This window comes from Pristiophorus japonicus, chromosome 3 (genome assembly GCF_044704955.1).
Source record: "Pristiophorus japonicus isolate sPriJap1 chromosome 3, sPriJap1.hap1, whole genome shotgun sequence".
NCBI lineage: Eukaryota > Metazoa > Chordata > Chondrichthyes > Pristiophoridae > Pristiophorus > Pristiophorus japonicus.
In genome coordinates this window covers 48,738,889-48,752,378 of record NC_091979.1, presented here as the reverse complement: position 1 = coordinate 48,752,378, position 13,490 = coordinate 48,738,889, and positions in this window count along the sequence as shown.

The window sequence follows — 13,490 nt, the reverse complement described above, 5'->3', positions numbered from 1 at the left end:
TACTCTTAGGTGGACATAGAGGATCCCATGCTACTATTTGACGATTAAGAGAATTCTCAATGTTTTGACCAATATTTATCCCACAACCAACATTATTAAAACATAGTTATTTATATCATTGCTGTTTGTGAAATTGGCTGTGTGCAAATTGGCTCCCATGTTCCTTTACATTAGATCAAAAGTACTTCATTGGCTATAAAAGTGCTTTGGGATGTTCTGAGTTCATGAAAGTTATATAAATGCATAGTATTTTTTTTGTTTAAGTATATTCAGAGACTTTAGGTAATACTTTGTCTATGTAACATTCCCTGAAGTTTTCATAATCATAGATGGAGACATTTCTTCATTTGTGGTTTATCATGAGCACAGTCAGCCACTTCAGTCTTTAATTGACAGGAGTTTTTTCATTCTGCTTTCCCATTAAAAAAAATCAATTTTAAACTAGTTTCCCAGCTAAGCATGACAGTAAGTTTCTACACGAAGTAGGTTTTGGGGAAGAGCAGGTTCAGACAATAATCAAGCTAGAGCAGGCATCCAGAAGCAATGCAACCTGTAATCTGGATACGTGACCTGAAAGATCTAAATGTACACATAACCTCTTGCCATTATCGCCCCTTTTAGAAATCAATAGTTTCCAAGGAAATAAATGGATTTACTGTTACTTATTTCTGTTTTTATGTTGCTTTTTAAAAAAAAACATTTTTATTCAATGTGTGCTGATCACAAAAATGAGCTTAGAGGAACAAGTGAGTGACGTGGAATTTAATGTACTAATGTAAACGTAACATGATTACTTCAGAGCCCGAGGTTTGTGATGCTGTTAATAATTCAATTCCATTGTAATGCAAAGCAATTCCATCAATAGCGTTGCCAGCACACATTCATTCAACAAAGAAAGAAACAAAAGCATGATTTAGATGGTTTGTTATAACTGATTTTTAGAAAATCAGTAGAAAAATCTCATTCTTTAAATGTCATTTGGAGTATGATATGAGACACTTCGATCTCAATAGCAATATAGAGTAGCTCAGTGCAGACAATGCACAGTAACTGTTTTCTAAGCACAAGTGTAGTGTGTTAAAAGTTAATGGCTGAACCACAGACGATCAACTTCACAAATCTTACGGATCTCAGTGCAGATTTGTTGATACTTAATAAAACCATGTACATTGACTATATCTGTTACTAGACAATGGGACCATCATTAAAAACGGCTGTTTTCAGACAGGAAAATTTCAACAGTGCAGCTTTTATTCCTACTTACAAAGGAGAAAATCACCACAAGATGGCACTCCAAACTATATCTGACTTCAGGTTTGTGTAGATTTTAAACAGCAGATAATAAAATGACACGTGGTCTACAGCAAATTATAAATCTGAGGGTTTATTGACATTTTAACCAGAATTTTATGCAACACAGAAATAATTGGGAAGTGCTCCAGTACTTGCTGCTTGGTGACCCATTTGCTTAAGGAAGACAGGTTTAAGAGAGTAGGTACCATTTATAAATTGATTTATTTCAGATAAATTAATTTAAAGGAACTTGGAGTAACCAAGACTCAAAATATAATGTAAAACAAATATACAACAGCCTTTGCATCTGACTTTAAAGCCACGTCTTAGAATACATTCTGTTTAAGGAAATCACTTTAGTTTACTTTGCCTTAATTACCATGAAATAAAGGATTTTTATTATTCCAAACTAATTTTGTAATAATTGTATTAAATCTAAATCTAAAAATTGTTAAATTAATTTAGCACCCTATTTGTGTTAATTGTACCAAGCAATGATGTTGTGCACATCTATTGATTTAAATTATTTTGCACATTTTGAAGAGAAGGAATAGGATTGAGTAAGCACCATTCAACTTGCCTATGGATCATGTTTGCTTTTGGCGTAGCCTTGGGCCCTCAATATATTGAAGGTAGTAGATAGCCACATACGTACCTTCACAAGATAAAGCTCAGCTATTCCTCCCTACCCTCTGATGCTAATTGAATAAAAACTGCAGGCAGTCAACTTAGTTTTCAACATTAGGTAGTTGCACTGAACAGATGATAATGCTGTAGTATCTACAAGGCAGGTACCAACTACAGATTGTTTGATCTATGCAAATTGAGTTGCATTGCCTTTTATAATCCCATATGGATCAAGCTGCTTGCAAGGCTTTAATAGACAGAATATTAATTACCTTAACCACTGGTGGGAATCTATTATATAATTTCTACATGTGAGAATAATATTTCTTCTAGATTTGATGCAGTTTTTACAGATCAAAAGGTATCTTAATTGTCCAAAAGATTACCTAAATTCTGTTATTTCTAATTTATTTAATATTCTGGAATGCTTAAATATCAATGAAATTGGGGCCTTTCAAAGTGTAAAGATTGGAAGCACCATCATCATAGGCAGTCCCTCGAGTCGAGGATGTCTTGCTTCCACGCCAAAAAGTTCACGGGTGTTTCAATGAAGGATTTAATATTCCAGGTTCCGAGCTAAATCTTGAAGGGTGGAAGATGCCTGTGCGTGGATTTTTTTAACGTGTGGTGGCCATTGCACACCAGTCACCACACGGGCTTGACAGATCTAAGTCTTAGTCCAGTGGCAAGGGTTATCCAAGATGCCTGGAGACCAGCTCTGCTGCATGGACCTAGTGTGCACACAAGAACATAAGAAAAAGGAACAGGAGTAGGCCATACGGTCCCTCGCGCCTGCTCCATCATTCAATAAGATCATGGGCGATCTGATCATGGACTCCGCTCCACTTCACCACCCACTCCCCATAACCCCTTATCCCTTTATCGTTTAAGAAACACTCTATTTCTGTCTTAAATTTTGATCAATGTTCCAGCTTCCACAGCTCTCTAAGGCAGCGAATTCCACAGATTTACAACCCTCAGAGAAGAAATTTCTCCTCATCTCTGTTTTAAATGGGCGGCCCCTTATTCTAAGATCATGCCCTCTAGTTCTTGTCTCCCCCATCAGTGGAAACATCTTCTCTGCATACACCTTGTCAAGACCCCTCAAAATCTTATATGTTTCGATACGATCACCTCTCATTCTTCTGAATTCCAATAAGTGGAGGCCCAACCTACTCAACCTTTCCTCATAAGTCAAATCTCTGGAATCAACCTAGTGAACCTTTGAACTGCTTCCAAAGCAAGTATATCCTTTCGTAAAAATGGAAACCAAAACTGCACGCAGTATTCCAGGTGTGGCCTCACCAATACCTTATATAGCTGTAGTAAGACTTCCCTGCTTTTATACTCCATCCTCTTTGCAATAAAAGGCCAAGATACCATTGGCCTTCCTGATCATTTGCTGTACCTGCATACTAGCTTTTTGCGTCTCATGCACAAGTACCCCCAGGTCCCGCTGTACTGCGGCACTTTGCAATCTTTCTCCATTTAAATAATAACTTACTCTTTGATTTTTTTCTGCCAAAGTGCGTGACCTCACACTTTCCAACATTATACTCCAAATGCCAAATTTTTGCCCACTCACTTAGCCTGTCTATGTCCTTTTGCAGATTTTTTGTGTCCGCCTGACACATTGCTTTTCCTCCCATCTTTGTATCGTCAGCAAACTTGGCTACTTTACACTCAGTCCCTTCTTCCAAGTCGTTAATATAGATTGTTCCCTGCGAGGGAACATCAGCGGCAGGTCGGGGCCATAAAAGGAGCAGCGAGCGGCAGCCATGGGCAGCGTGGAGGCATGCCACTACAAGGTACAGCGAGAGCTGGTGCAGGATGGCGAAGGCTGTGAAGAGTGATGTCATCAAGACCCAGGTCGGTGATTGGAGCGTGGGCAGAGAGCGACGAGAGACTGTGGAGGGAAGCGCGAGTTCGGGGCCAGGGGCCCAGGGTCAGCACGGATCAGCCCACACTGCGATACGTGTGTGCACTAGGTCCGTGCAACAGAGCTGGTCTCCAGTTGTCTTGGGTAATCCTTGTCACTGGACTAAGACCTAGCTCTGTCAAGCCCGTGTGGTGACTGGTGTGCAACAGCCACCCCACGTTAAAAAAATGCACGCACAGGCATCTTCCACCTTTCAGGATGTAGTTCGGGTTCTTCATTGAAACACCTGTGAACTCGTCCTTTTTTTTGGAGTGGAAGCAAGTCATCTTCGTTTTGAGGGACTGCCTATGATGGTGATGATGATGATGAATATAGATCGTAAATAGTTGGGGTATTACCGTATCGCAATGTGGGCTGGTCTGTGCTGCCCCTAGGCCCTCGCCTCTTCTGGGCCCCGAACTCACACCTCTCCAGAGCCTCGATCACGTCCTCCTTCAATCTCTCGCTGCTCCTGCAGTACCCGCCCACGCTCCAATCAGCGACCTGGATCTTGGTGACGTCCAATCCAGTCGCCCTCTTGGCTGCTGTTGCTTTCCTGCTCCAGCACGTACTGCTCCCTGGTATGCCGCCACGCTGCCCCTTCCACTCTCCGGCCTATTCCGATGGTGCTCGCAGGCCAGGGGGCTGCGCAGACTGCTGGGCCAGGCTGCCATGCTGCTTCTTCCACTCATAATATGACATCATCTGCATCTAGAATGATAATATGCCTAATTTTCTGTTTTACAGTTCATTTAATACAGATTTCTTCTAATAACTAATTCAGGAGCAACAGTAAGTGGTAATAATGGCGGGATAAGCTTGTCTAGAGCCCCTTTTATGGTTTTATAGTATTGGAAAGTTAAATTGGTGGAATATTTGAAAAGTAAGTAAAATGATGGAAAGAGTCTTCACTAGTGCCATCAAGATCAGCTTGGGTACTGTCTATGGCAGGTAATTACCATCCTGAATAAGCGAAAGCCCAGCCATCTCCCTTGACTGTCTCTAGTACCATCATTGCCAAGTTCCCCCATCTTTAACATTTTGGGTGTCAACCATTGACCAGAAGCTGAACTGGAATCTGGTGTAGCAACACTAGCTAGTGGTTGCGTACTTTGTGACCGGTGGCTCATGTCCTAATCCCATCTATAGGTTCAAGTACAGAGTATAACAGAACACATACCACTTGCCTGGATGGGGGTGCAATTGGAACAACACTCGAAGCACAACAGTATCCAACACAGAGGAGTTTGCTTGATTGGTGGACTCAATGTCCACCATTTCTGCCACTGGTACACTATAGCTGCAGTCTACAGAGTACAGAGAAAATAGGTATAGGAGTCGGTCATTCGGCCCTTCGAGCCTGCACCGCCATTCAATGAGTTCATGGCTGAACATGCAACTTCAGTATCCCATTCCTGCTTTCTCGCCACACCCTTAGATCCCCTGAGTAGTAAGGACTACATCTAATTCCTTTTTGAATATATTTAGTGAATTTTTCGTGGTAGAGTATTCCACAGGTTCACCACTCTCTGGGTGAAGAAGTTTCTCCTCATCTCGGTCCTAAATGGCTTACCCCTTATCCTTAGACTGTGACCCCTGGTTCTGGACTTCCCCAACATTAGGAACATTCTTCCTGCATCTAACCTGTCTAAACCCATCAGAATTTTAAACGTTTCTGTGAGATCCCCTCTCATTCTTCTGAACTCTAGTGAATACAAGCTCAGTTGATCCAACTTTCTTGATATGTCAGTCCCCCCATCCCGGGAATCAGTTTGGTGAACCTTCGCTGCACTCCCTCAATAGCAAGAATGTCCTTCCTCAAGTTAGGAGACCAAAACTGTAAACAATTCTCCAGGTGTGTCCTCACCAAGGCCCTGTGCAACTGTAGTAAGACCTCCCTGCCCCTGTACTCAAATCCCCTCGCACAATAGTAACTCACCAGTTACTTCACCTCCCTTTCCTGCAACCCCTACCACTGTGAAGGATAAGAAAAGCAATGTGAGAACACCATTATCTCAAACTCGCAACATCTAACTTGGACAAATAATGCCATTCCTTTATTTAATTAGCACAAGTGTCACTGATTGTAAGCTTATAGTGAGTTATCTTCAGAACAGCATAAATTTCACTGAACTTGTTCCAAACTAGGTTTCGGAAGGCAAAAAGTTTAAAGAATAAAGGGGCCAAAATTGGTGGACATACTGCCCGCAGACCGCCGACATACCACCCAAAATCGTGAAATTGATCGAAAAATACCTACATACCGCCCGGCGGGAAATTCATCAGCGACATACCATCGGGCGGTATGCATACCATCCGCCCACATGGAGCACCCTACAGACCGCCCAAAAGTCCAACATTGGTAGCATACCGCCAACATACCACCAGAGCTGCACACCGTCTGAAAAATGGTGGTTTTATAAGAACATAAGAATTAGGAACAGGAGTAGGCCATCTAGCCCCTCGAGCCTGCTCTGCCATTCAACAAGATCATGGCTGATCTGGCCGTGGACTCAGCTCCACTTACCCGCCTTCTCCCCGTAACCCTTAATTCCCTTATTGGTTAAAAATCTATCTATCTGTGATTTGAATACATTCAATGAGCTAGCCTCAACTGCTTCCTTGGGCAGAGAATTCCACAGATTCACAACCCTCTGGGAGAAGAAATTTCTTCTCAACTCGGTTTTAAATTGGCTCCCCCGTATTTTGAGGCTGTGCCCCCTAGTTCTAGTCTCCCCGACCAGTGGAAACAACCTCTCTGCCTCTATCTTGTCTATCCCTTTCATTATTTTAAATGTTTCTAAATCCTTCTGAACTCCAAGGAGTAAAGACCCAGTCTACTCAATCTATCATCATAAGGTAACCCCCTCATCTCCGGAATCAGCCTAGTGAATCGTCTCTGTACCCCCTCCAAAGCTAGTATATCCTTCCTTAAGTAAGGTGACCAAAACTGCATGCAGTACTCCAGGTGCGGCCTTACCAATACCCTATACAGTTGCAGCAGGACCTCCCTGCTTTTGTACTCCATCCCTCTCACAATGAAGCCCAACATTCCATTTGCCTTCCTGATTACCTGCTGCACCTGCAAACTAACTTTTTGGGATTCATGCACAAGGACCCCCAGGTCCCTCTGCACCGCAGCATGTTGTAATTTCTCCCCATTCAAATAATATTCCCTTTTACTGTTTTTTTTCCCAAGGTGGATGACCTCACACTTTCCGACATTGTATTCCATTTGCCAAACCTTAGCCCATTCGCTTAACCTATCTAAATCTCTTTGCAGCCTCGCTGTGTCCTCTACACAACCTGCTTTCCCACTAATCTTTGTGTCATCTGAAAATTTTGTTACACTACACTCTGTCCCCTCTTCCAGGTCATCTATGTATATTGGAAACAGTTGTGGTCCCAGCAACGATCCCTGTGGCACACCACTAACCACCGATTTCCAACCCGAAAAGGACCCATTTATCCCGACTCTCTGCTTTCTGTTAGCCAGCCAATTCTCTATCCATGCTAATACATTTCCTCTGACTCCGCGTACCTTTATCTTCTGCAGTAACCTTTTGTGTGGCACCTTATCGACTGCCTTTTGGAAATCTAAATACACCACATCCATCGGTACACCTCTATCCACCATGTTCGTTATATCCTCAAAGAATTCCATTAAATTAGTTAAACATGATTTCCCCTTCATGAATCCATGTTGCGTCTGCTTGATTGCACTATTCCTATCTCGATGTCCCGCTATTTCTTCCTTAATGATAGTTTCAAGCATTTTCCCCACTACAGATGTTAAACTAACCGGCCTATAGTTACCTGCCTTTTTTTCCCCCCTTTTTTAAACAGAGGCGTTACATTAGCTGCTTTCCAATCCGCTGGTACCTCCCCAGAGTCTAGAGAATTTTGGTAGATTATAACGAATTATGCCGATGGTATGTCGGCAGTATGTCAACTACAATGTTCCTCTGTGCCCCCCCTGCCCCAGTGATCTATTTCTCTTCCTCCCCCCCCTCAGAGATATAGTCCTCTATCCCCCCGCGGTGATCTATTCCGCCCACCCACCCCTGAAAAAATGTGAAAATAAATAAATAAAATATAAATAGTATAAATAAATCAAAAACACTGCATAAAACAATTAAAAATCAAAACATACCTGGAGACACTTACCTGGCCTTCGGACTACTCTTTTCAGTGTGGGAGGGTGGGGGGCGGAGGGAGGAGGGACAGAGGTCGATGGAAGAGCGCGCATGCGCAGAACTCGGGACCCAAGTTACTCTGCACCGCCGGAGCAGACCGTCCATCGCACTCCACTGATGCACCGCTCAGGACTGCCCAGACCAATGTCAGCACTTTGCCCCAGTGGTACCAGGTGGTGAAGATTGACCGACCACCGCAAGAATTGGACGGTCCACCAAAGTTGGGCCCAAAGATTGTAGTGGGTCAAAGAGATGGCTCATCACCATTTGGAAACTTGTCAGTGTTGTCTACATCCTGAGAACAAATAATAAGAATACATTGAATCAATATGATTCCAAAACCTAATGCACATAGTGCATAAAAACAGTAATTGCATTTCACATGATTGGAGTCTTTGAGTTTATCTTCACTCATACATTTTGCCCATTTTAAACTATTGTTAGTTGAAAAATCATATATTGGAAACTACAATGACTTCAACTCTTTTCTTTAAGGAGATGGGTTAAGTAAGTAGCATCCAAGTAAGTCAGACAGACAATGCATCGGTTAGATAAGACAAAGAAGTCAGTCTCACAATTACAACAGAAATTTGATTGATGTTTCCCATTTTGTAGATAGGATCCATCTGGCTCCATACAAGATGATTATTAAAGGTTATTTCTAATTCATGGGTTACTGTGCTGCATCTCTAGTGTATTAAAGTGCATCAAAAATTTAATATTTATTAACAACATTTTTTCTGTGGTTATAACCTTAAAGTGAACCTCTCTGGAATGTTTTGATCAACCATGTTTATCCATCGTTAAGAAAGAGATAGGAGTTCCTGCCTCTTCTAGTTCTGGTGAACGAGTTACTTTGTCACTCTTTTAGGAAAACAGCTGTGACTAGAAAGAGGTGTTGTATAATGCCCTATCTCAAGTCATTGGACCACCATTCTTGAGATGGTCTTCTGTCCAATACATAGAATATTTAGATTGGGTCACAATAGATGAAGTAGAGTTCCCATTAAACATGCACATCTTTAGCATCCTAGCATTTCCAATTGCCATTGGCACTATTCTGTTTGCTAGATTAAATGAAAAGATGACCTTTACATATACGTTGCCAGGTAAAAATCTTTATGTGTCAGTTTGCTACCAGATCTACCAAATATTGTATATATTAAACCAAAATACTACAATCACATTGTCCAGAAAGGAGATTCTAATTTTGAGATTGCTGAAATCTCAATGACTACAAAAATAAATGTAGAATAAATTGCACGGAGCCAAAGATCTCAGATTAATCTTTAACTCATTTTCCACTCCAGTCAGACCAATATTTTACAAATCTATTTATCGATTTAATTAAACCAATTGATGTTTTTAACTGGGATATTTAACTAGTTCTGCACCTGCCTGTTGTATTGCATCAAAAATGACCTAATCCATGTGCTTTGGGAATGCCTCTAGGCTACTTTACTATACATAGAGGTCACAGGTCAGCGTAAACACAATTTACAGCAGGAGATCCTGGAAAATTACTGTTTGATGATTGAGCTCCCTCCTATGTCAAGATTTTATAGCCAGTTGAGAGTGGAACAGTGCTACCAGAGGTAAAAAGACCAAACTGCAAATCCCACAATGATTTTTCTAATATTTGTATTTGCAAAATAATATAAGTTTCTCCAGTTGAAAAGCTTGCCTTCCAAATGAATAATCAAATAGCTGTGTTTGTGGCTGAACAATCTTCTTCATCTATTATTTTTTCATGGACCTTCTCTCAGTTTATGCACAGCAATAATGAGGACCAATGGTGGAAATTCCAACATACAAGTAATAATAATGGAACTGTTATTTTCTATTATATTTATTTACATATTTAATTTTACAATGAATGGAAATGTAAATTTTTTTTTTACCATACTGTAGTTAACATTATTAAATTTCTAGTAGTTCTTTTGTTTATTATCTGCTTTGTATAATTCTGTATCTTGTTTATGCATTTTGAATGCACACATGCTAAAGCAAGAATTAATGCTTATTCCTCTATTTATAATTCTGGTGCCTGGTCATTTTTAATTTGTTCTTGGAATGTGGGTGTTGCAGGCAAGGCCACATTTATTGCCTATCCCTAGGTGTCCTGAGAAAGTGGTTGTGGGCTGCCTTCTTGAACTGTCATCGTCCTTGTGCTGAAGATATTCCTGCAACAGTTTTCTCTTTGGCGGTGAAATTAGGGAGTCCCCAATTTGGAGCGCTAACTTTTGAAAGCTGGAAAAATTAGCACCAGGTGCAAATTTTTTCAGCTTTCTGTAAATTTGGTGTTAGCGCTCCAGGAAGGAAGTGGAATGCTAAATCAATCGCAGGCAGGGCAGTGGCTGCTCAGCGCTGCACAACGGCCCGTACAGCACTGCCATGATCCAAGGCTCCTTCCCCCTCTTAAAGGGAAAGGCCATCGCTGCAGGCTCTGCATTGGGACCAGTGAGCTGGTCCCTGACGGCAACCATGATCCGGCCCGCCCGATCAGCCCGATTCACTGCAGCTTCCCGATCAATCTGCAACTGTTGGTCTTTCTGCCGGCAGGGGGTGGAACCGAAAATCGGGTCTGGGATGATGCACACACGGCAATGACGTCACATTCTTCGGGCGCAGGAGATTGTAGCGCATCGTCTTACCGTTGCCACAAACCTCCCGTCCAAGTTGGCGGGAGTCGTTCATCCCGCTGGGCTCGGTTGGTAAGTCGTTTGCGCCCCCTTATCGCACCCCAGAGGAGATAATAGGAGGTGCTAAAGAGGCCAATTTCTAGGCCTAAGTCTCTAACAAAATCTATTGATTGTTTTTCAAAATTTTTAAAGAAAAGATAGAGAATAAGTTTCACATTGCCTTCAAACCAGGCGACCAACTCTGGTTCAATGAAGGGTGCAAAAGAGCATGCCACAAGCAGCACCAGGCATACCTAAAAATGAGGTGCCAACTTGGTACAGCAATAATGCAATAGTAAGGAAGGACATTAGCTTGGATGATGTGGAACTGTATGAGTGGAGCTACGGAATACCAAAGGGCAAAAAACGCTAGTGGGAGTTGTGTACAGACCACCAAACAGTAGTAATGAGGATGGGGACAGCATCAAACAAGAAATTAGGGATGCATGCAATAAAGGTACAGCAGTTATCATGGGTGACTTTAATCTACATATTGACTGGGCTAACCAAACTGGTAGCAATGCGGTGGATTGGAATGTATTGGGGATGGTTTTCTAGACCAATAAGTCGAGGAACCAAATAGAGGGCTGGCCATCCTAGACTGGGTGATGTGTAATGAGAAAGGACAAATTCACAATCTTGTTGTGCGAGGCCCCTTCGGGAAGAGTGACCATAATATGGTAGAATTCTTTATTAAGATGGAGAGTGACACAGTTAATTCAGAGACGAGGGTCCTGAACTTAAGGAAAGGTAACGTCGATGGTATGAGACGTGAATTGGCCAGAATAGACTGGCGAGTGATACTTAAAGGGTTGATGATGGATAGGCAATGGCAAACATTTAAAGATCACATGGATGAACTTCAGAAATTGTACATCCCTGTCTGGAGTAAAAATAAAATGGGGAAGATGGCTCAACCGTGACTAACAAGGGAAATTAAGGATAGTGTTAAATCCAAGGAAGAGGCATATAAATTGTCCAGAAAAAGCAGCAAACCTGAGGACTGGGAGAAATTTAGAATTCAGCAGAGGAGAACAAAGGGTTTAATTAGGAGGGGGGAAATAGAGTATGAGAGGAAGCTTGCTGGGAACATAAAAACTGATTGCAAAAGCTTCTATAGATATGTGAAGAAAAAAAGATTAGTGAAAACAAACGTAGGTCCCTTGCAGTCAGATTCAGGTGAATTTATAATGGGGAACAAAGAAATGGCAGACCAGTTAAACAAATACTTTGGTTCTGTTTTCATGAAGGAAGACACAAATAACCTTCCGGAAATACTAAGGGACTGAGGGTCTAGTGAGAAGGAGGAAATTGTGTTAGGGAAATTGATGGGATTGAAGGCCCCGGGGCCTGACAGTCTGCATCCTAGAGTACTTAAGAAAGTGGCCATAGAAATAGTGGATGCATTTTCCAACAGTCTATCGACTCTGGATCAGTTCCTATGGACTGGAGGGTAGCTAATGTAACACCACTTTTTAAAAAAGGAGGGAGAGAAAAAACAGGTAATGATAAACTGGTTAGCCTGATGTCAGTCGTGGGGAAAATGTTGGAATCAATTATTAAAGATGAAATAGCAGCGCATTTGGAAAGCAGTGACAGGATCAGTCCAAGTCAGCATGGATTTATGAAAGGGAAATCATGCTTGGCAAATCTTCGAGAATTTTTTGAGGATGTAACTAGTAGAGTGGACAAGGGAGAGCTGGTGGATGTGGTGTATTTGGACTTTCAAAAGGCTTTTGACAAGGTCCCACACAAGAGATTGGTGTGCAAAATCAAAGCACCTGGTATTGGGGGTAATGTACATGAAGTGGATAGAGAACTGGTTGGCAGACAGGAAGCAGAGAGTCGGGATAAAAGGGTCCTTTTCAGAATGGCAGGCAGTGACTAGTGGAGTTCTGCAGGGCTCAGTGCTGGGACCCCAGCTCTTTACAATATACATTAATGATTTAGATGAAGGAGTTGAGTGTAATATCTCCAAGTTTGCAGATGACACTAAACTGGGTGGCGGTGTGAGCTGTGAGGAGGACGCTAAAAGGCTGCAAGGTAATTTGGACAGGTTAGGTGAGTGGGCAAATGCATGGCAGATGCAATATAATGTGGATAAATGTGAGGTTATCCACTTTGGGGGCAAAAACACGAAGGCAGAATATTATCTGAATGGCGGCAGATTAGGAAAAAGGGAGGTGCAACAAGACCTGGGTGTCATAGTTCATCAATCATTGAAAGTTGGCATGCAGGTGCAGCAGGTGGTGAAGAAGACAAATGGTATGTTGGCCTTCAGAGCTAGGGGATTTGAGTATAGGAGCAGGGAGGTCTTACTGCAGTTGTGCAGGGCCTTGGTGAGGCCTCACCTGGAATATTGTGTTCAGTTTTGGTCTCCTAATCTGATGAAGGACGTTCTTGCTATTGAGGGAGTGCAGCGAAGATTCACCAGACTGATTCCCGGGATGGAGAGACTGGATCAACTGGGCGTTTATACACTGGAGTTTAGAAGGATGAGAGGGGATCTCATAGAAACTTACAAGATTCTGATGGGACTAAACAGGTTAGATGCGCGAAGAATGTTCCCGATGATGGGGAAGTCCAGAGCCAGGGGACACAGTCTTAGGATAAGGGGTAGGCCATTTAGGACTGGGATGAGGAGAAACTTTTTCACTCAGAGAGTTCTTAATCTGTGGAATTCCCTACCGCAGAGAGTTGTTGATGCTAGTTCATTGGACATATTCAAGAGGGAGTTAGATATGGCCCTTACGGTTCAAAGGGCCGAATGGCCTA